Raw genomic sequence first — 22,098 nt, 5'->3', positions numbered from 1 at the left:
ATCACTTCAAATTAACCTTGAAAGGTCCAAGTGATTTATCCTAAGTCCAACAAGGTCAAACAATGTTTGACAAAAAATTTCAGCATTTTTAAAAGTCATAAACTATTTTTAATCAATTAAAAATGGATAAAAATAACCTAATTGAACTAAAATCTCAAATAAATCTCAAATCAATTCAAAAATTGATGAGAATAATTTTCATAGATCCATCATCATTCAAATAGGTTAGGAAAATATTTTTGCATTTTTTTAATATCAAAAACTATTTAAAATGAATTAAAAATAACCAGAAAAGAGAAAATTCACAAAAAATATCAAATGGCAAAATTAAAAAAAAAATAAAAAACAAAAATAGAAACTAGAAATTATTTGGGAAATAATGCAATTGGTCCCATAATTTTTGGATAAAAAATGAAAGAGATATTAATTTTTGAAAATAATTGGAATTAAAGAAAATAAAAGGAAAATAAAACAGAAAATAGAAATTGCAAAAAGCGTGGACCGTCTGATCTAAGCTCATTAATTGAGCTGGCAAATCAAGAGGCCACGAAGCGCGCGCCTACCATAGATCCAAGTCAATGCGTGCACATGAGAAAGAATTAAAAGTCATAACAATGGACACCTGGGATCGAATCTAGAAACATCATCACACGGTCCAGATTTAAACTGGAGATGATGAAGCCACCGGAGCCACCGTCTTCTCCGGTGAGCTTCCAGATTCCGGCCAAAATGCAGAAACTCAAAAGGCAACCAAAACGTGCGATCTATACATCAATAGAAAGCTGGGATGATGTACATCATCCCTATACCATCCATTTTCATTCTAGATCTCTATGATTTGAGAAATCAGAAGTTGAAAAATCTGGTGTTCATCATGAACTCAATGAATTGCAAAAATTAAATGCATAAACATGATGCCTCCATTGAGAGGACTTCATCCAACACAAAACCACAGCCAATAGGTCAGAGGATTAGGAGAATCGAAGAAAATACCAGTTGGAAGGTAAGCTTGAGTTCTGGTGATTTGAGCTTGAAACCTTGCTTGCTTTATCAAAACAGAAGTTCAATGAAGTGTATGGTGAAGGTCTAGAAGCACTAGATCTAAGAATACAACCAGATAAGGTTGAATTCTAGATCTGAAAATTTTAAGAGAAATGAAACTTGCTTCTTTAGTGATGGTTAGGGAATGAATTCTTCAGCACTTCAGGTTGAAATTGGGCGTGTAATTGAAGCTCTCATGCCATGTATTTATAGCCAATGCCATGCTGAAAGTGTGATTTCAAACTTGCATGAATGAAGGGGGCCTCCATGCATGGGCCTGTACAGGCGCATGGAGGGCCCAATTCCACACGGATTGTAAAGCTGAGATCAAGAATGAATGAAATGGATGTGCAATTTTGATGTAATCAGCTCATGCATGGTAGTTGAATCAAGTTTCCCAAAAAATGCACTTAAGGTTCTCTTCTTCGAAAATGATATTTACCAAATCCAAATGTAGCCATGTGAGTAATGGTTGGAAAGGTCTTGATGTAAGTAACAATTGTTATATTGGTCAAAAATCCATTTGGAATGTGGAAATTTAGGAAATTTGAGTTTAAAGTGTGATGTGCAAAACATGTCAAGGCAAGGTTTCTAAAATTGGCCAACTTTCAAGCCCCTCTGTTTGGATGATGCAAGCTTCAAATGAAAAAACTTCCAAAATCAAAATTTTATATCCTTTAAATACAATCAAGATGGATTTAAATTTTGCATCATTTGGATTTTTGATGAAAAAATTATGGGCACTTGAAGTTGGACTTTATTGACTTTTAATGCCTTTGTCCCAAAAGGACCTATAATGTCTTGCATTATCACATGTATTTACTTTGAGATTTTGAAATTTTGTTCAACATAACATTTGAAGTATACATATTAATATTTCTAATGCATTTGATCCCACATAAAAATCATAAAAAATGAATGAGTTATGTCCTTGGGAAGTTGACCCAAAATTAGGGTTTCAGTCAAAATGACCTATAATGTATTGGAATGGCAGATGGTTTTCCAAGCTTCAAATCAAATTTTGATGAACATTAAAGTTGTTCATATTTCCCTTAAGAACATTTTTTTATTTTAGAACCATCTCCATTTGACCAACACATCAAAAGTTAGGTCTCAGTGCATTTCAAAATAGTCAGACGAATTGACTGATCAACTTCTCAAGTCCATGCCTCATATCTTGATGAATTGATGATTGAGGATACTCAAATAAGTTCAAACATGCATGAAATGAAGATTTAAAGAACTTCCCTTGATTGTATTTGACCATGGGCTGAGGTTGCTTCATGAGCAAGGCATTGTGGTGCACAGATGGATTAGGGTTTCCTTGAAGAACAAGACCTCAAACCCTTTGACTTGCTTTGATTAAAATGATGAATTGAGATGCTAGGGAGGCATATTTTATGGATGAGAGCTTTGGTAACCATTACCATGCTTGCTTTCATCTCTTCTTGACCATGTCCTTGTACCAAGGATCTCCTAGAGGCTTTTGACCGTGTGGTTGCTCAAGCTATAAAACAAAAGATGTTAGTGACATATTTTTGTGCTTTTGGTTAGTAAACAAAAAAAATGAGAAAAGCAATGATATACAATTCAAGCATGTTTGGTGATCTCAAACCACTCACAAGGAGTCCCACCCAAAGGTAAAGGGAACCAAGATGCTTATGATCCTTGAGGCACTGCAAATGCAATGTTATGATGCCATGAGGGATCTTAGGGACAAAATTGGGGTCTTACAGATACATTGTAGAACCAACTTTTTTCTTACAATCTCCCCCTTTTTGATGATGACAAAACAAGACAAAGTAGAGGTGAAACATTACAAAACAAAATCTCAGATCAGATAAGGAAGGGGATCCCCCTGAGTTAGATTCTTAGGTTAATCAGAAGTTCTTACCGGACCTTCCTTGGTTTAGCTATTTTCCTGCATATCTTTAGTCATTAGTTTAATAATTTAACGTTTGTAGTGCCTTGAGAGGTTTTAGTTATGTTTCTGTAGCGGGAAATTCATTATCATTAAGCTATTGACAAGCTAAAGATCAATTAACAAGAGTCGTCACCGCGCTTTTATTATTTCCAAGGGAAAAGGGAAAAAGTACGAACAAACCCAAATAGTAAGAAGTTTTCTAATAAAAACTAATAAAAAACAGAGATCACATTTAAGGGGGTTGGTTACACAGAGGGAAGGTGTTAACACCCAAAGTGTCCTAGGTACTCTTAGGGAGCCCTTTTTGTATGCATATGTATTTTGTACAAAGTGATGTTTACAAACAAATAAAATGGGGGGATGAGAAAAGAATTTATTAATTATATTTTTGTATTTGACAAGACCTTCGGACTTGTGCCAACATAAAAATGAGGGATCAAAACCTCGTAGTTCGTGCTATAAATTTCAAAGTGGGTGTGTTGGTTTTTAACAAAATTTAAGTTTGAAAGGCACAAAGGCCTGAAAATGATTTGAATGAGTTAGTTCTTTTTGGCTTTTTGAAAGTTTAATTCAAGTATAGTTAAGTTTATTTACAAGTTTGATTTAATAAAAGAAGTTTGAAAATGCAATGGCATAAGGCCAAAGTTTCTACCTTTTTGCAAAAGTTGTCAAAGTTTAGAACAAAAATAGTTCACACAAAGAAGATTTTGAAAATAGAGGGAGAGATTTTGAAATTAAAGAAATGGGGAGACTACCCTATGCACAAAATTTAAAAGTTTAAAATTGAAAAGATCTGACCAAATGGGTAGCAATCCAATAGACAAGTATGTCAATAGAAACCCAGAATTCCCATGGACTTTTAGATTCAAGCAACACTCAAATGCACAATCATATTAATCTTGAAGAGCAAAGGCATCAAATAAAGATGGCCTCATCCAAGCTTATCCACTTCATGATCTTCTTCAAAATAGCCCATGCAACAGATGAGTTCCACATGTCACAGGTTCAAAATAACAGCTTAGCAATGATCAAGTTGCAAATGAACTGGAGAAATCTTGAATGATGTATCAGATGAATTCAAATTACAAGCACTTGGTTCTTCAACAAGTTGGCATTGGCCAAGTCCATTAGCAAAGGAATGTTGCCTAAGTTCTAAGTCCAATTGGTCCACAGTTCAAGCCAACAGTCCACACAAAAGTTTTTTAGGGTTTTTGTTGTTATTATGTACATTATTGATCAAAGACCACACAAACAAACAAAGTAACACAAACAAAATAATATCACACAATATGGTCCAAATGGACAAAGTGAAAATTACATTTACATAAACAATTAGAATGATATGTACAATGGAAAATGAAATAAAGTGCTAAAAACTTGAAATTAAAAGTCAATAGTTAGTAAGTTAGAGGTTAGTTTTGTTTTGCTTTTGATTTCAAGACATTCTTTGGAGAACACTCAACCCACTTGCCACAAGCATGGATCCTTGAACCAAAACATCTTCCAAAGGAAGGAAAGAAGGCCAAGTTTCCACACAATACCATGGAAGAGGGGAGACTTACAATCTCACTTACTAGAATGCTTTGGCCTTTTATGTCACAAATTTAGCGCTATGTTAAGCAATCGTAATTGGACTTATGTAGAAGTCACAACTATTTGAGGTCGCGCAATGGACTTTTGGTGTTAATGCATGTTGGAGACATAGTATTATGAACTATACTCATTGAACATACCACACACACAAAATATGCAAAAGGTGTGGCCTAATCTCATCCAAACTCATGTTAATCTTTCAATCAACTAGCATTAGGACTTTGAGATGTCATTGGCCAAATGGAAATGATTGAATGAAGAAGGGGAAGGGGATGAATGAGATCACAAATTGGTCAAAGGAGGATTTTACCAAATTAATATCATTCATTCATTTTGGGAGATGGAATGTACATTCCATCAATCCCCTAAATCCAATGATATTAACTTGACAAAGTCAAATCAACCTTGACCAAGGCCCAACAACAAACAATCAAACTCATTAAGTCAATACAAATGGTCCAATTAAAATGGCATTTATTCAATTAAAATAATAAAATAATGCATTAAAATCAAATATGTTTTGTCTAAATCCTAAAATCTCATCAAAACACCAAAGAAATGACCATGAGATTTATCATAGGTCAAACAAGGTCAAAGGACCTTGGAGAAAAAATTTCATAATTTTTGGACACTTAAAAGTATTTTTAAACAATTAAAACCAAATGCAAAAACAATTAATTCTTGAAAAATATTAATAATGATCCAAAAAATTATTTTAATTCAGAATATAGAAGAGAAAAATATTTGAAATTTTTTGGTGAAAATCCCATATTTTTTGGATCAATATTGAATTTAATATGAATTATTGAAGAAAATGCAAATAAAATAAAATTCAGAAAATGCTAAATTACGTGAACCATCAAATCTCCCTCATTAATTGAGGTGGCAGATCTGATGATTCAAAACGCGCGTTCCACATACACCTGAGTCAACCGTATGGCAAAAGGAGTAATCACAAGGAACGATCCAGATTAGAACATGAGACTTGGATCAAGTGGTTCAGATACAAGACACATCATCACCGGAGCCAGATCTTCGGTTGTCTTCTCCGGTGAGCTTCACCGGACTGATCAACATAAACCATCACCAAAAAAAGAAACAGGGACATGATCTTAAAGAAAAAACATCACTGAGCTCGAAGCTGACCTCCAATTCCTTCAATTCCAAATATATTAAGAGATATGTGGAATTGAAAAATGAGGTACATGATCTGAGTTGCTTCGATTTGGCCTAAAAGTAACTCAATCTTCTTGCCTACATTGGTAGGACTTCAGACAACTCAAGAATCAATGGAATTGATCAAGAATCGAAGAGTTTAAAATTTCTACAAATTACCTTCAATGGAGGTCTGAACACGATGGATCTTGATCTGAATTGTGCTTGGCTTCACTTCAATTGCTTGCAGGAGAGGAATGGAAAGGTTTAGAAGAAATGGATTTTTGGAGAATTGAATTCCAAAACAGTGGAGATTCAAGCTCAAATTCAAATGAATTTATCAGGGTTATCCTATGAGAGTGAAGGGTTTTCAATGGAGATTCAAAGTTGGCGCAATGTGTGTGTTTATTCTGAGCAAATGCAACTGTATTTATAGGGAAATCAAATGATATTTGCACACTCTCTCCACTTTCCAAATTTGGTAAAATGATGACGAAATGGTTCATGGGCGCGCATAGGCCCATGGAATTATAACTGAAAGTCCAAGTTTGAAGTTCAAATGCTTTGATGATGGATTGGATTGCAAGGCACATGTGCATTGTTGTTTGAAGTTGGATTCATGCCAAATGATATCAGCCTGTTAAAGCCATGCGCAGCCTATGCATTTCTCATCCAAAACAAATGAATTTTAGCTCTTTGGAAAGGTGAGATCAAGAGGAACAAGTTTCATGTTGAACACTTTTTCATTTGGAACTTGGAACTTGGAGAAATTTGAGGTGGGAGTTTGGAAAAAATGGACATATCAAAATTTTTCTAAGTGTCAAGCCATATGTCTCAATATCTCACCTTGCTTAACTTTTTGTAGGAGCTTCAAATGAGAAAAGTGTATTCATCAAAGTTGTATCTCTCTCAAAGACCTTCAAAATGGTCACCAATTTCATGTCATGTACATGCAGCAATTTTGGTAAAACCAAGAGTGTTCCCAAGTTGTCATTAGTGTTGTCTTGACATAAGATAACATGTACATGCAGGATGTTTAAAATGTGATTATGCAGGATTTTACTGTGATGTCAGACCCGATGTCATGACATCTATATACAGAACATTCATTCTGAATGTTATGTATTGTGTGATTTCATTTTTAATGCAAACCTATGTATGATAGATGAGATGATTTAAACGCGCATTCAATCATTAATTACAACCAGATTTACTTATTTTCCAACAAGATATAATCAGCTGTCATGAGAAGATTTGAATGGAAAATAGTTTTAGGGTTTTATGATGTCCAAGCCCAGCCAAATACTTCTATATAAAGGACATGGAAAACCTGAATTTATACACAAGAAATAACGAATGAAATATTGAGAGAGAATAAGGGTTTTAGTCTTGTGTGGTTGTGTGAATTGTAAGCCATTCAATTCATTCATAGATGATTGAATTGGTCTGATTTTTGAGTTGTAATTTGTTCACTCTAAGCTTTTAAGCATGAGTGTGTGTTTACTTGATTGAAGCTTTTAAGTAAGATCAAGTATGTGTCTTTGAAGAGTGTCTTCTTTTCATTGTAATTCTTGTTTTATATCATTGCTGTGATTGAGGGGGAGTGAGTAGGATCTCATATCTAAGAGTTCTTAGGTAGAAGTCACACGGGTAGAGATTAGGTGAAAAGACTGTAACTTGAAGTTGTTTACTGAGAGTCTTTGAACTGATTTTGTTTAGTGGATTTCCTTCCTGGCTTGGTAGCCCCCAAACATAGGTGAGTTTGCACCGAAGTGGGTTAACAATTGCTTGTGCGTCTTGCATTACTATTCTTTATCCTTTATCCTGTTTGTATTGTTCAGATATTAGTGTCGTGACATTACCTTCGACATCTCATATTTGATACCAGAATTTCAATTGGTATTAGAGCAGGCATCTTGCTCTGGTTCTGGGTGAAATCTAGGGACGTTACTTTCTGGTACTATGGATAGAGACTGAGGATCTGTTCACAGACCACCTATTCTAGATGGATCCAACTATGACTACTTGAAACCTCGAATGGTAGCCTTCCTAAAATCTCTGGATAACAAGGCTTGGAAGGTTGTTTTAACAGGCTGGGAACATCCAGTTATTACTAAGGATGGAGAAGCTACAACTGATAAGAAGGCTGAGGAACAATGGACCAAGGAGGAGGATGATCTAGCCCTTGGTAACTCTAAAGCATTGAATGTTATATTCAATGGAGTAGATAAGAATATCTTTAGATTGGTAAACAACTATGAGGTGGCTAAAGATGCTTGGAACATTCTCAAAACCACTCATGAAGGCACCTCTAGAGTGAAGATGTCTAGACTGCGGCTGCTCACTACCAAGTGTGAAAATTTAAGGATGAAAGAAGATGAAAATATTCATGAATTTCATATGAATATCCTTGAAATTTCTAATGCCTCAGGAGCCCCGGGTGAGAAGATGTCAAATGAAAAACTAGTGAGGAAAATACTCAAGTCACTTCCTAAGAGATTTGCCATGAAAGTGACAACCATAGAAGAGTCTCAAGACATTTCCAATATGAGAGTTGATGAGTTAATTGGATCCCTCCAAACATTTGAGATGGGAATGTGTGATGGATCTGAAAAGAAAGTCAAAAGCATAGCCTTCATGTCAAACACTGAGGAGAAAGAGAAGGAAAGTGGTCCAGATATTGATGAAGATCTGGAAAATGATGTAGCATTGCTGGGAAGACATTTCAACAGACTTCTGAAAAAGATGGATATAAGGTCTAAGGATAATGTCAAGAACATCTCATCTGACATTAGTAAATCCAACAATGCTGGAAGAAGAACAAGATCAGATGAAAAGCCCAAAGAAGGAAAAGGAGTTCAGTGCCATGAATGTGATGAGTATGGTCACATTAGAACTGAATGTGGAACCTACCTCAAGAAACAAAAGAAGAGTCTTGCTGCTACTTGGTCTGATGAAAGTGAAACAGAAGAGTCTACAAATCTTGTGACTGCCTTGACTGGAAGATGGGGTTTTGATGAAGACTCAAGTGATGATGAAGTGACCTTTGATGAGTTAGCCACTACCTACAAAAAGCTGTGTCACAGAAGTGAAGAAGTGTGTCAACAAGTTGAAAGTCAGAATAAAGTGATAGCACAGCTGGAGAATGAGAAGGCAGAATATTTGGAAACCATCTCTAAGTTAAAAACTGAAGCAGTATTCTTGAATTCTAAACTGGATGAGATGACAAAGTATGTTAGAATGCTGAACAATGGAACTGACACCTTAGACAAAATTCTCTAGACTGGACAAATGGCAGGAGACAAGTCTGGCATTGGGTTCAATGAATCTAAACCTGAGTGCAGTCACACTGGTAGCAAACCTAAATCCAAATCTAAGTGCAGTCACACTGGTAGCAAACCAAAGATGTCACAGCATATGTCACAACATCATAAAGGAAGACAACAGAAAGGGAAACATCAAAGATGGAGATGTCATTACTGTGGAAAATTTGGCCATATAAAACCATTCTGCTATAAGTTGTATGGCTATCCTAGTCCTTCTCATCATCAACCTAGACCCAAACATCACATACCTGTCAATAGAAAACAATGGGTTCCTAGTACTGGTGTTACAAATCTTGACAATGTCCTACTTGTTAAGGGACTGACTGCAAACCTAATAAGCATCAGTCAACTATGTGACCAAGGTCTAACTGTAAACTTCACAAAAACTGAATGTCTGATTACTAATAAAGAAAATTAAGTGATCATGAAAGGGGTTAGGTCTAAGGACAACTGCTATATTTGGAGTTCTCAAGAAATTGGTTATTCATCAATGTGTACTCTAGCCAAAGAAGAAGAAGTGAAGATATGGCATCAAAGATTGGGCCATCTGCATCTTAAAGGTATGAAGAGGATTATATTTGTTGAAGTTGTTAGAGGAATTCCCGACTTAAAGATTGATGAAGGAAGAGTTTGTGGGGAATGTCAGATTGGAAAACAGACAAGGATGTCACACCAGAAGCTCAGACATGAGACCACTTCCAGAGTGCTGGAACACCTTCATATGGATTTGATGGGACCCGTGCAGGTGGAAAGTCTTGGTGGGAAGAAGTATGCTTATGTAGTGGTAGATGACTTCTCCAGATACACCTGGGTCAATTTTATAAGAGAAAAATCTGATGTATTTGAAATCTTCAAACATCTTTGTCTAAGACTTCAAAGAGAAAAATAAAGTCAAGTTATCAAAATCAAAAGTGATCATGGAAAGGAATTTGAGAACAGCAAATTTGCTGAATTCTGTGCATCAGAAGGAATTAGTCATGAGTTCTCATCTCCCATTACTCCCCAACAAAATGGTGTGGTAGAAAGGAAAAATAGAACTCTCCAAGAATCAGCCAGAGCTATGATTCATGCCAAGAATTTGCCCTACGACTTCTGGGCTGAAGCTATGACCACAGCCTGCTATGTCCACAACATAGTAACCTTGAAGAAAGGGACTCCTACTACCTTATATGAAGTCTGGAAAGGTAGAAGACCTACAGTCAAATACATCCATGTGTTTGGTAGTAAATATTATATCTTGACTGATCGTGAACAAAGAAGGAAGATGGGTCCCAAAAGTGATGAAGGAATATTTCTGGGCTACTCAACAAACAGCAGAGTATATAGAGTCTTTAATTCCAGAACAAAAGTAATGATTGAATCTATCAATGTTGTGGTTGATGATCAACAGGCTGATGTCACAGACGATGTTAAGACATCTCTAAATGATGCCCCAGCTGATTTACCAGACAAAAATAATGAGAGTGAACCTCCTCAAGCTGAACCTGAAGTTGACAAAAACAACAAGGGACCCTCCATCAGAATTCAGAAGGATCATCCTAAAGATCTCGTTATAGGAGACCCAAATAAAGGGGTCACAACTAGATCAAGGGAAGTGATCTCACATGGTTGTTTTGTGTCCAAGATTGAGCCTAGGAATGTCAAAGAAGCCTTGATTGATGAGTTCTGGATCAATGCCATGCAGGAGGAGTTAGGCCAATTCAAGAGAAATGAAGTATGGGAACTGGTTCCAAGACCTGAAGGAAGAAATGTCATAGGAACAAAGTGGGTGTATAAGAATAAATCTGATGAACAAGGGGTGGTTACCAAAAATAAAGCATGATTAGTAGCACAAGGATATACTCAAATTAAAGGAGTTAACTTTGATGAAACATTTTCCCATGTAGCTCGCCTTGAGTCCATTAGACTATTGCTTGGAGTGGTATGTATTCTGAAGTTCAAACTGTTCCAAATGGATGTAAAAAGTGCCTTCTTGAATGGCTACTTAAATGAGGAAGCATATGTCGAACAACCTAAAGGATTCACAGATCCAAATCTTCCAAAGCATGTGTACAAGTTGAGGAAAGCCCTCTATGGTTTGAAACAAGCTCCTAGGGTTTGGTATGATAGACTCACAGTGTTCCTCACTAACAATGGATACAGTAAGGGAGGTATTGACAAGACCCTATTTGTTAAGAATGAAGGAGGATAACTCATGGTGGCTCAAATATATATGGATGATATTGTGTTTGGTGGGATGTCAGATCAGATGGTCGAACATTTTGTTAAACAAATGCAGTCTGAGTTTGAAATGAGCCTTGTTGGAGAGCTGACCTATTTTCTTGGGCTACAAGTCAAGCAGATGGAAGATTTTATCTTTCTATCTCAAAGAAAATATGCCAAAAACATTGTTAAGAAGTTTGGCATGGAGAATGCAAGTCATAAAAGAACACCTGCTCCAACACATCTGAAAGTCTCCAAAGATGAAAATGGTGTTAGTGTAGATCAAAGTCTCTACAGAAGCATGATAGAAAGTCTGCTATATCTCACAGCAAGCATACCTGACATTGCTTTTGCTGTAGGTGTTTGTGCTAGATATCAAGCTGAACCAAAAGTCAGTCACATAAACCAAGTGAAGAGGATACTGAAATATGTTAATGGCACCAGTGACTATGGGATGTTGTATACTCATTGATCTGGATCTATGTTGACTGGATATTATGATGTTGATTGGGCTAGAAGTGCTGATGATAGGAAAAGCACATCAAGAGGATGTTTCTTCTAGGGGAACAACTTAATATCATGGTTTAGCAAGAAGCAAAATTGTGTGTCCCTATCCACTACTGAAGCTGAATACATAGCAGCTGGGAGTAGTTGTTCTCAACTGGTTTGGATGAAACAAATGTTGACTGAATACAATGTCACACAAGATGTCATGGCATTGTACTGTGACAACCTGAGTGCTATAAATACTTCTAAGAATCTTATTCAGAACAGCAGGACAAAGCACATTGATATTCGTCATCACTTTATTAGAGAACTGATGGATGAGAAAATCATAGCCCTGGAGCACGTTACTACTGAAATGCAATTAGTTGACATATTTACAAAGGCTTTGGATGCTAATCAATTTGAATGTTTAAGAGGGAAATTAGGGATTTGTATCCATGAGAATTTATAGCAATTAATTTGGACTAGAAAAGGTAATAAAAATATTGTTTGCCCACATAAAAGAAAGTGCCCCATTTATGGTAAATCATTACCTAGTATTGGAACTACCATCTATAGCATTTTCACACGCATCCTCAACTCAACCACTTCCATCTTCCTCAAACTTCATCGACCATCTCTGCTAGGGCAACAAAAATTCTTTCACAAGCTCTGAAGGAGAATAGCAATCCAAAACACAGCGGAATTTAAAATTTCTCCTTTAATGATCCTTACGAATGGGCATGATTAGTGATAGAATCGTTACCTCTTGTGGCGATCACGAACGTTGAACGATGACAACGCCTCTACTCAGTCCACACGAATGGATTCCTTCAATCTCAGTGCTAGCTGCTACGAATGAAGGCTTTGAGTGAGAGAGAGAGATAGAAACGAAATTGCAAGAGTGACAATGCTTCTACCCAAGGGTTCTATTTATAAAACCACTTGTGTGGGCTGCAAGCTAAAAAGCCCACTCAAGTGTATATGGCCCATATCTTATAATATGCCAAAATCACTTAAGTTCGTGGTACCTTACTGTAGCGGTGTATTCGTCGCTATATGATCTATCGATTAAATCATAAGCTAGGAGATACATTGAAATTTTCGAGTCGCCACCGCACTTTTATTTATCCAAAGGACTGGCTAAAAAGCGAACAAAAGCCTAAGAAGTTTTACACGTAGAAAACTAATAAAAAGATCAGAGAGTCTGGGTAAGGGGTAAATTACGCAATGGGAAGGTGTTAGGCACCCACTACGTCCTAGGTACTCCTAGGGAGCCCTTTTCACACTTGTTGTATTAAATTGTTATTTGTTATGACAAAAATATTGTGCAAACATGATTGGGATGATGAGAAAAGAATATACAAGTTAGTTATTTTTGTGTTATTGGGTTCGAACGGATGAACCCGTTGCCTACGTACCTTCCATCAAAGGTAAGGATCAGAACGCCGTAGTTCGGCTAAAAGATTTCCAAAAGTTGGTGGATTTGATTTTAAACACAAGCACTGAGGCTTTTCATTATCAATGGGAGAACACTCGACCAAGAACAACATCCACCATGCGAGGATAGCTTCGACGTACTAGAGGGGTTAGCCCTGTTTTAAGTACGGAAGTCTTACTGTCGACTCACTAAGGATAGGCAAGATTTACATCAACCACAAAGATAATTGAAACCTATGGCTAATGCATGAAAAGATTAATGGACAAAGCCAAAACAAGTGAATGAGTGAAATTAATTGATTGTGATTATGAAAATGAAGTCAAAGTATGATTTGGATTGATTCAAAGAAGTATTATGAAAATGAAGTTTTGAAAAAAGTCAAGGACTCGGGGTCCAGGTTTTTAGTTTGAAAAGCATGAAGATGTTTGCACAACACTTATGTCAAGTTTGAAAGTCAAGAGTGTGAAAAGGTTTAGGACATGATGGATGATGAATGGATGAAGATGGGGTAGTAAAACTTCTTAGAAGGTTCACTTCTTGAAATCATATAGCAGATGATTCAAGTGTGTCCTTTGGAATAGCAATGGATAATAACAAACAAACAAAGAGTCAACAAAGGCGGATATCGGATGCCAATCACTGGGCTTATACCAATCTCCTAAAACAGAATGGGATGTCAGATGCCACTCAATGGACTTACACTAATCTCCTCAAAAGAAAACAAAGATGAAACATGGAAGTCAACTGCCAATCTGTCTGGACTTAGGTTAACTCCACAGTATGGTCCTAGGAAATCCAATGCCACATTACAGGGACTTACAATGGATCCTCACATACAAGAACAAAAGCAACAATATGATTACAGGAAAGCAAATGCCAACTTACAGGGACTTATAATTGCAACCTCTCATACAAACAGATAAAACAAACTATGATCACAGGAAAACAGATGCCAACTTACAGGGACTTATAACTGCAACCTCACATACAAATTAAACAGATCAAATTATGATCATGGGACAACAGATGCCAACTTACAGGGACTTATAACTGTATCCTCACAACAAACAAACCAAGCAACAGAAGATATGAGTGACCAATGAGGTCTTACACTCTATCCTTCCATATCATAGGAGCAAATGCCAAAGCAATGGACTTACAATTGTCCTCAATGGGCAAACAACAATGATAGCATCACAAAGACAAATGAGATGATCATGCATTAATGGCAATTGATGATGATGATAAATGCGTAACATACAAGCAAGCAAGTGCATATGAAGCAATCAGTCAATCAATGATTATCAAAACAGCACACTCTATAGCCAAAACAAGGGGGCTCATACAAGAGGGTTTGACTATGAAAGTCCACTGTAATGGGTAAAGGTCGCTCTTAACCTTGCCATTGAGGGGCTAAGGTGAAGCAGATGAAAAGGAGAATGAAGGGTGTGCCTCATTGCTTCTATCCCTAATTAGGGAGAGCATCAAATAATAGAAAGTGGGGGAGTTCAGAAAGATGGAACTCTTTCCCCTTTATTGACTCGATTAGATCTTGGGTTTTTATCTCAATGCTTCAACCATGTAATGGGAGCAAAGAGAGGACACACTGAATAGTGGGGGATAGATTGCTTATCCCTACCTTCCACCAATTGCCTTACTTGAAGGACTTTTCCTGCTTGGGACAATTTTAAACATACACAGGCATTGCCTCTTAAGGAGGACTTCAGACAGTTTGCCCGGTCAAATAACAGACCGGGTCTCCAGACTACATGAAGAAGAAAGGTTTATACCTCAAAGCAAATGCTAAATAGCAAAGCAAGCAAGTTCAAAGAACTTAGGCAACTAAAGTACCTGAAAAAGTCAAACTTATTAGCAAACAGCTCAACAATCAAAATCAAAAGAAAATAACCCAATAGTCAACCACAGAGGGACCAATTGTGCAAGGCACAAAGACTCAAGCATATGAGTCACACTTGATTCGAAGAACTCGATGATGCAGTGTTATTTGAAGGCTACAGCTCGAAACAGGTGGCTCTTGTGTTTTGTGTTGATGGATGATGAAGCTATTTCCACTCCAAGATGCACAAGTTAGCTTGCAATGATTTCTGCCATTGAAGGGTGCCTTGAAGATGCAGTATTCGAGTGATAGTTCCAGTTGGTAATTGATGGTTTGAAAAGCCTCTAAATATTGTCTAGAGCAGGGAGGAACCAAGGGTATTCGAATTCCTTTGAATGGCTATGCAGAATTTCTGTTTTGGCCAATATGCAAGAAAGAGAGGAAATGTATTTCTGTGTAGGCTGCTGTCAAAACTAGGGTTGCAAAATGAGCAGAGTGATCTTTATATGGTCTGTTTATCATTGGTTTAGGAAGTACTAAACTTGATTAGCTTGAATGAGTGTAATTGCAAACTTGCTAATTTTGGACAAAGTGGAAAATGGGGGTATGTTTGCTGCTCGAGTGGGCTGGGCACAGGCTGCTAGCAGACCAAAACTCTGCTGTTTGTTGTTGCTTTTGACTGCTGTACTTGCTTTCACTTATTTGAAGCCAATTGCCAATTTTCAAGTTTTAGCATTTTGGTCCAAAAATGATGGCATAAGGGTGAAATGAACATGGTTTAAGGCTTTAGACAAATCACAAATGATGTATGGAAGCAATCTCAAATGGCAAAATGGTGAAAAAAGTCCTAATTCAAAAAGTCAAAGTTTGGTCAAACTTTGAATTTAAATGAAAAAGGTCCAAAAATGCCATTTTGAATGGTAAGGTTTTAGGTCATGAAATTTATATTTTGGAAAGAGGATGAAAAATGTGGTTTGTAGGAAAAAACCCCCCACAAATTTGGCCTTATGGTTTGAGAGATATGGCTTGTTGAAGTTCAAAAATTGGTGAAAATGATTTGATCATATCTTGACAACCACACATGGGATTTGAGAGTTCTTGGACTTTTTGAAAATGGGAAGACAAGATCTTCAACTTTCATGTTGGGCAAAAAATCATTTGAAGCTTGTATCATGATGTAAGTCTAAGATCAAGAAGTTTCCATTTTTGGCAGTTGAAATTACAGGTCCACTTTCTATTTTGGGAAATTTTCTGATTAACTTGATTTTCTTCCATGATGAGGTTTGACATGATAGATGAGGCTTGTACAAGCATGAATGAACTCCTTCAGATCAATTCTATCCATCAAATTTCTGATTAAATCAACAGTTGACCAAGTTTGACTTTTCTAGGGTTTTGAGTGACTGGATCACTTCTGACGAATTCCAAACCCTAATTCCTTGAGGACTTGACTTCAAATGATGTCCCAAGATGTATGAACTTTTGATTATTGATCATGGTGCCCAAATTCTGCAAGAATGGCCACCATCCATTGCTTTGACTGATCAATGACTGACTTTGACCTAATTGCTGATGATTACTTTAACTGCAAGCAAAAAGGTTAGACTGACAATATTTTTGTACTTTTTGAATAATAAACATATGAAAGCAAAGATATACAAATGCAAAGTATGCTTGGTGATCAAGAAACCAACCACAAGGCAACCTACCCACTAGGAGGGAAGCAAAGGCATGCAATGATCCTTGAGGTTATGATATGAATGATATGGGCCATGAGGGATCTTAGGGCCCAAAATTGGGGTCTTACAGATGCCCCTATTTAAGGTCATTCTAGCCGGAGAAGTGAAGTTTAGAAATCTTCATCTCGACGCGGTAGAATGGACTTAAATAACAGTAATGAGACAAATTTTGGTCCCTAAGAGACCTCATGATGCGAATGTATGCATGCAAAAGACACAAACTCTGTGGGGAATATGATTCACACAGAAGAAAAGACGATCCATCGGAGTAGTACACTCACCAGGAACAGAGACTCTAACAAGACTCTATGGGGATAAACAAAAGAAAAGGAAATGTGTGAACAAGACACGACTCCAAACTGGGGAAAAACAAAACTGACACAGCGTGAGCAAGACACGACTCTGATTAGAAAAAACAGAAAACAGACTGGAGAACTCACTGGGGAGTGAAGGACTCACACTGGGAAATGAATTCCAAATGGAAAATAAATCCATTGGAGAGACACAAGCTGACTCCTGGGGAGAAGCAACAAAAAGTTCCACTGAGGGAAGCGACAAAGAAATGAGATGTTATCGGTATAAGGGTAACAAAAACAGGAAGGAACACCAAGGATACCGGGTTGTAGGTATGTAACAGGTGACCGACCAAAGACGTGAATTGGTGTGTGTTCCAAAACACTCATCATCCTGAAGAGAGCGAAAGCAAACTTGTTTATAGGATGGACATTTGATTCTGTACAGAATGCAAATCTTACTCAGTTGGGGAAACAAACAAAGTGTTCGACAAGAGAGTGCATGAGATATATTATTCATTACCGGCAGACCGTGAATAATATACTCGAGGGGAAAATTATCCTGAACCGGTTACTGGGTTGTTTATAGGATAAGATCCGAAATCGTGAATTGGTTTGTGTTCCAAGACACTCATCATCCGAAAGAAAGCGAAAGCAAACTTGTTTAAAGGATGGCTGAAAAAGCGTGAATTGGTGTGTGTTCCAAAACACTCATCATCCGAAAGAAAGCTAGAACAGCAGACTTGTTTAAAGGATGGACAAAAAAAAACGTGAATTGGTGTGTGTTCCAAAACACTCATCACCCGAAAGAAAGCTAGAACAGCAGACTTGTTTAAAGGATGGCTGAAAAAACGTGAATTGGTGTGTGTTCCAAAAGACTCATCATCCAAAACGCAAACTGGTTAAAGGATGGATATAAAGACGTGAATTGGTGTGTGTTCCAAAACACTCATCATCCGAAAGAAAGCTAGAACAGCAGACTTGTTTAAAGGATGGACAAAAAAGCGTGAATTGGTGTGTGTTCCAAAACACTCATCATCCGAAAGAAAGCTAGAACAGCAGACTTGTTTAAAGGATGGACAAAAAAGCGTGAATTGGTGTGTGTTCCAAAACACTCATCATCCGAAAGAAAGCTAGAACAGCAGACTTATTTAAAGGATGGACAAAAAAGCGTGAATTGGTGTGTGTTCCAAAACACTCATCATCCGAAAGAAAGCTAGAACAGCAGACTTGTTTAAAGGATGGCTGAAAAAAGCGTGAATTGGTGTGTGTTCCAAAACACTCATCATCCGAAAGAAAGCTAGAACAGCAGACTTGTTTAAAGGATGGTCAAAAAACGTGAATTGGTGTGTGTTCCAAAACACTCATCATCCGAAAGAAAGCTAGAACAGCAGACTTGTTTAAAGGATGGTCAAAAAACGTGAATTGGTGTGTGTTCCAAAACACTCATCATCCGAAAGAAAGCTAGAACAGCAGACTTGTTTAAAGGATGGTCAAAAAACGTGAATTGGTGTGTGGTCCAAAACACTCATCATCCGAAAGAAAGCTAGAACAGCAGACTTGTTTAAAGGATGGTCAAAAAACGTGAATTGGTGTGTGTTCCAAAACACTCATCATCCAAAACGCAAACTGGTTAAAGGATGGATATTCGATTCTACAAAGAATACGAATCTTGCTCAGCTGGGAAAAATCAACAAAGGATTCCAACGCATGAGATATATTATTCATTACCGGCAGACCGTGAATAATACACTCGAAAGGAAAAGACACCAGAGATACCGGTTACTGGGTATATAATAGGTGACTAACCACAATAGAGAGGCAATCGATACCAAGCATACGGGTAAACGAAAGACAACTCGAAGGATAAATTGCAAGCATCCGGCAATTATCCAACAACAAGAATATTCGACTCCACAAAGGGAAATAACGAATCTTACTCGACTGGGGAAACGCAAAAGGCTTCGACTGAAGAGTGCATGAGATATATTATTCATTACCGGCAGACCGTGAATAATATACTCGCATGGAAGATTATCCACAACCGGTTACTGGGTTGTTTAAGGATAAAAATCCGAAAAGAAAGGCATCGGGATACCAGGAGAGGTATATAATGATGACCAATCAAAAGGAGCAACAGACATTACCGACAAAAGGGTAAATGAAAGGCGAACTGCTGAGGATAATTTGCAAGCCTCCGGCAATTATCGACAGAAGACTAGCTGGGGATGCACTGGTAAACAACCAATGATCCGGGGAACAAATCACTAGCATACGGTGAAAAGACCCACTGGGGATAAAATTGCTAGCATACGGCAATTATCCACAAAAGACTTGCTGAGGATATAAGTGTTGATCTGAGCAACTTATCCAAGCAAAGGAAAATCAACATCAAAGACTAGATGAAGATAACCACAAAATTAGGGTTTACATCTACCGAATATGGGGTAGAAGACCAACAACTCCGCGTGGGGATAGAACGAATCACAAATCCGCACTGGAAACCAAAATAGGGTTTTATAACAAACCACAAACTGCTGAAGAGCAGAAAAATAGGATTTACAACTACCGGGTAGTAGGTAGAAAACCAAAACTCTGGCTGGAGAATAAAAGGTGTATAACCACAAATTCTGTCAAGAAAGCCAGGAAAGATAGGACTTACAACTGCTGGTTTGTAGGCAGAGGCCCAAAAACATTCCGCTGGGGAACAACCCACTGGGAAACACAAGATATGACAAATAGCCAATTCGGGAATGATCCGAAAAGACAGACTGAATCAAGACACGTCCTAATGAGGATATAACTCAAATAGGAAAGTCCATCCCAATATATGTGTTGGGAGGAAACGGAAGAAACCGTCATCCACGAGGATATATCTCAGTGGGGAACTGCAGAAGGAAAGACAACATATTTTCTGCTTATGGGCTGACTCTATATGGAGAGATTTAAACACCCGACATCTGCTTGGGGAGATCTGTAAAGAGATCTATATCACCCGTTGCAGGAGACACGACAAACAAAAGATATATGGCGAGAAATGCAACATGAATATCTGAATGTTTATGAATATGCATGAATATGCGTGATTTATGTTTGATGAATGCTGACAAAACAGACAATTCTAACACAAACAGGTTCAGGAACAAACGTCCGGTATTATACTTCCAGGGGAAAAACCAGCTGGAAAGTCAATCTGCGGAGATCTATATACTGTAAAGCAAAGATCTGCGGGTACTGCTGAAGAAGCAGAGTATCAGAGATATCAGGAAACAATCCAATCAGGGTACAGAAAGTCACAACGGGCAAGACAGCCACCAAGACAAATCTGTAGGGGGACAAGAGAGGTCCCAAAGTATCTGCAGGGGATCCCAGTGTCAACTGAGAAACAAAAGGGTGCATAAGCACGAACTGCTGTAGAAGCAAATCCACATAACTCCACTGGGGAATAACCCACTGAGGGAGAATGAAATCATCCAAATAGAATCTAACTGCATAAGCAACTCTACTGGGGAAAACTGTCGGCTACTCTCTTGGGAACAAGCCACTGAGGGAGGACAGATCAAACAAGTAGATTCTGCAACGGACCGCTCCACTTGGGGAGAATACACAGCAAACTGATCACAACAAGTAGATTCTGCAATATACGCCACTCTACTGGGGATCACAAAACAGTCAGGAAATTAATCCACTCACTGGAGGCTAGAGCCATCATCCGACCATACTGGGGATTGAAGGAGCAATCAACGGGCAAAACTGCCACAACAAACGCTCTGCAGACGAAGCTGAGGAAAAGATGGTTGTAAAACTGGGATGTCAACCCAAACAACCGCTGTATAGGAAAATAAATCCTACTCTGCTGAGGAGAATAGCACTCTGATGGAGAGATAGCAATAATTCCGCAGACGACTTCGCTGGGGAAAAGGTAAAGTACCGGGTATCAAACCACTGACTTACCAAGTCTTCAAAAAGAAAGCGATCGTGCTGAGGAAATAGACAAATCCTGCTCGCACACTGCATGGGGCAAAGAGGTGACAACTCCACTTGCAACCCTGGTGGGGATATTAATAACAGCTCTACTCGCGACTCCGAGGGGAGTATCAATCAATCAGTTATACTCATGACTGCGCTGAGGAGACAAATAAAGTCTGGGGCATACGACCCACTGGAGAAAGTGACGGGGCACCAGGATGACAAACCATCAACCGCCGAAACTTCTCGAGAAAACAACCATGCTAGGGGAAAACTGCTGCTGGAGAAAACAAAGTCTTCAACAACAAATCACTTGCGACTGTACTGGGGGAACAACCCCAACAACAAGTCTGTCTGAGGAACAACCTCAACAAAGGTCTGAAGAAAGAAGATACAACCAAATCAGGAATATGAACAAATGTCTTACCTGTTGGAAATCATGCCACCCTCGGGAGAGCACTGAGACATTCTTGAGTATCCTTTCAATCTTGTGAATGTTCACTTTGTATAAAACAAAAAATTTTGAAAAATTTGATTTTAAAACAATGACATTTTATCAATTTAAAACATGCAAAACATTTGTTGAATTGAAACAAATAAGAGTGCAAATAATTGGATAAAAAGCTCAAATTGATTTGATGGAATGGTAGCCTGCAAATGGCAAGACTCCATAGATCTGTACAAATTTGAAATCAGTGATATATATTGGAAGAGGGCTACATTGAACATAATGATCCTTTCTCCACCAATTTGAATCTCGATGTATCCGAAGCTTCGGTTGACGACGAATCGAGAATCTTCTGACGAAATGACGATTGATAAACCAGAAAGTCTTGTCAGGATGCAGTTACTTGCCAAATCCCTAATTTTTGCCTAGATTGCCCCAGAGTGAGGTACTCAATCTAGCGGGATGCAAATATATCACTTTTTTCCAAGTCTCTAATTTTTGCCTGAATTACCCTTGCGGGTTCTCCACCGAGACGCTCATTTTTGCCTAAGCCGCCCTTTCGGGTTTTCAACTTAGCGAGCTATTCTGTTTTTTTTTTCATTTGTTTTTTCATTTGCATATACTTTTTTTTTCTAGGCAAAGTA

This window comes from Lathyrus oleraceus, chromosome 5 (assembly GCF_024323335.1).
Source record: "Lathyrus oleraceus cultivar Zhongwan6 chromosome 5, CAAS_Psat_ZW6_1.0, whole genome shotgun sequence".
In the NCBI taxonomy this organism is placed as follows: Eukaryota; Viridiplantae; Streptophyta; class Magnoliopsida; order Fabales; family Fabaceae; genus Lathyrus; species Lathyrus oleraceus.
The sequence above is the reverse complement of the archived record's forward strand: the minus strand, read 5'-3'. Positions refer to the sequence as shown.